Raw genomic sequence first — 3,161 nt, 5'->3', positions numbered from 1 at the left:
AACTGTTCTGTGAGAGTTGTCGATTCAGATTTGGAGTCTTTTTGATGATTTGAGATCCTAAGTTGGAAATTGTTGAGAATTTAGCCTTCGGATTGACTTTGGTCAACATTCGGGGTTCAGATGCTCGAATTGAAATTTTGAGAGTTTCATTGGTTTCAGAAGATGATTTTAGATATCGGTGAGTTCTTGGTTGATTTTTTAGAGGTATCAAGCTTGTTTTAGTCTTTTAGGCGTTATGTTAGTTTCTTGTGATCTTCACGGATGTCGGGTCAAGGAGACCTTGGATTCGTGTTTCGACAGTTTCATCGAGTCCAAAATTTCAATATAATCAATTTGCGTATGTGGTTTATGTGTATGGGGTTTCAAATGAATCTCGAGGGTCCTTTCGATGTTTTGAGAGTTGGTTGATTTTGCTGAGGTCTGATATTTGTTACCCTCGTGGTCGCGATAGGGGGTTCGCTTTAGCAAATGTCGCAATTGCGAGACCCTGATCCCGAAAGCTAAGGGAATGGAAATCCAGACCTTCACGATCGTGAAGGGATTGTTCGCGAAAGCGAAGGCCCAGTTTTTAGTGGAGTTCACTTTTGCGAACTAGTGTTTGCTTAAGCGACTTCAGAGAGGATTTTTGCCTGTGAATTTTGGGGTTTAAGCCCAATTTTCCATTTTTGAGCTTAGGAAACCGTTGAAGGCGATTTCGAAAGGATTTCTCGTGCTTAATCATCTGGGTAGGTTGCTTCATTTATTAGATTGTTTGGTGGGTACCGTATTGTTGGTACTCACCCCTTGCTTCTACACTTGTGTAGGTTTCGAGTCTGATTCCGTGTGATTGCTCTTTCTTTCCCATCTCGGAGGCTTGTCAGAGAACTGTTGAGAGGTAACTGCTTGTCATCCTAGCGAGCTCTCTAGTTCTTCTTTTTTATTCTTTTTTCTATTTGAAAAACAAAGGTTGAGATTTGTACGTATTTCTTAATTCCGCACTTATTGTATTAGTGACTTGTACACGTGACAACCATGTTTTGGGGTGTCAATAGGAAGAATAAGTTTTCTGCTTTTATCTTGTTCTTACTTTATCTTCTGTATTTCTTTTACTTTTTTTGGTTGAGACTGACTTGTCTTGGTGGGAATAGACAAGTGTCATCACGTCCATTTTTGAGTCGCGACATCAAATTCATAATAATTGGGCCGTCTTAGCTCAGTGGTAGAGCGCGTGGCTTTTAACCACGTGGTCGTGGGTTCGATCCCCACAGACGGAACCGATGGTCGGAACACCATTAGCGTCGGCAACCTCAAACTCCGGTGGCCTCCCAATAACAATAATCTTTCAACAGCAAAGCTCCTGAGCTTGAGTGACATCCACAAAAGGCGTTTACAAGTCTCACAAACGCCATGAATTCGATCTCTTTGAAGACTTCTTCAGCTCACAACTCACGTCTTTAGTTTTGTCATCAAGGTAAGGCCCCAGATCAATACTAAGCATAAGAAAAAACTAAAGGCCAGAGAATTAACCAACCGTCACTTCGTCTTCTGCAGATTGAGCTCCTAAGAGCTAATACCACTACATCAACACTAAGATCTAGCAGGTATGCTTCTCTTTGACCTTTAAGGACCCTCCTAATCGACCATATGAATTCGAAGCTAAAGAATCTAAGCATGAATTTAGAATTTGATATTTCAAGCTTCGATGAATTTATAATATGATATTTCAAGCTTCAATGAATTTGATATTTCACTGTTAACTATATATTGACTTATGCCTCATAGCTAGCTTCCATTCATGTTGTGAACTCTGTGATTTTGATATTTTTGTATTCTGAAATTAGGAACTTTGCTCTTCTCTAGCTGAATAATAGCCATTGCCTGTTGTGGTAATTCTTGCAAACTATTAAAAGTTCTATTTGTACCTGTAAAATTAACAACATTGTTAGCTAAAAAATCCGCAAGCTTGTTCACTTCCCTGAATATGTGTTTAATCTCCACATTGTAAGTCTCTAACATGCTCTTAATACCCCTGACTTCTACTGAAATCGACCAAGGAACTTCCCAACTCCATTTAACACTTTCTTAGTGACAAGGGAATCAGTTTCCAAAATCAACGGAAAATTATGGGAAATTTGACGAATTCCTTTTTGGTAAAATATTTTACCTTAATTTGGAAATTTTTATTAATATACGAGAGCCTTTGCAAGCTAAGTCCAGTCCAATTTTCATTTTCTTTTAATGATATTATAGTTAAACTCAACTTTGTTGTTGTATTTCACAATGTTAATATCTTGTTTTATGTTATTCATACTCCAATTGTTTAAACATGGGTTATGCAGAAGGGTGTTAAAAGAGTTGTGTAGCACATTGTTGTCTTCCTGGTATGATTTTAGACTTCCTTATCTCACATGTTAGAATCGAATTGAACCCAAATTCCAGCTTTGTTTACAACCTTCCTATGCTAATCCTTCTCATAAATAAACAAATAGCGAATCCCGTCTGATTCTTTTATGAAAACTTTTCTTATTTTGATTTTCAATTCTTTATCGAATTGAATTAAGGTTAATTACAATTCTCCAAGATTTTTTTGGTGCACACGTGAAATATCTTCTTTAAATAATTTTTAGCGGGATGCCATTACATCTACAATCTATTTATAACATAAAACTAGATCAAAGAAAAGTGATGTGTCACCTCTCTTTGGCCAAGGATTCTATTTATTTATTTTTCTCAATTTTTTGACATTTTTTTCTATTTTCTTTAATTATTATTATACAAAAATGAATGTGTCAATTACTACTCCACTTATTCATATTCTTTAATATAAAAACTTAATAGATAATGATGCAGAAATAGAATCAGACAATGAATTCTATAATATAACAAATGACTGAAACAGATATACAAATAATAAATAAAGAAAAACATCAAGACGAAGAATCTTCAGAACAAAAAATAATATTTGATAATAATATATTTGAACAAATAAAAGGAAAAGAACTAGACCTAAGCATAGCAAAAATATTCGAAATACCAACAATAAGAAACTGGTTTAAACGACAAAAAGAAGAATATTATGTAGTAAGTCAAAGAGAACATATCATAGATTGCAAATACACTAAAGGTAAGGCCAAAATACCAATAATAAATAAACGAATAATAAATAAAGAAATACAAGATAT

General features: G+C 35.1%; 1 non-coding gene across 1 annotated transcript; it reads left to right on the top strand.

Moving 5' to 3' along the window:
* The first annotated feature begins 1,181 nt into the window (after positions 1-1,181).
* TRNAK-UUU (transfer RNA lysine (anticodon UUU)) lies at positions 1,182-1,253 on the top strand. Its single transcript has one exon. It is a non-coding gene; the product is annotated as a tRNA-Lys (tRNA).
* The last annotated feature ends 1,908 nt before the right edge of the window (positions 1,254-3,161 follow it).

Source organism: Solanum tuberosum, unplaced genomic scaffold (assembly GCF_000226075.1).
Source record: "Solanum tuberosum cultivar DM 1-3 516 R44 unplaced genomic scaffold, SolTub_3.0 scf00553, whole genome shotgun sequence".
In the NCBI taxonomy this organism is placed as follows: domain Eukaryota; kingdom Viridiplantae; phylum Streptophyta; class Magnoliopsida; order Solanales; family Solanaceae; genus Solanum; species Solanum tuberosum.
Note: the sequence above shows the minus strand (reverse complement) of the source record. Positions and strands in the feature narration are given on the sequence as shown.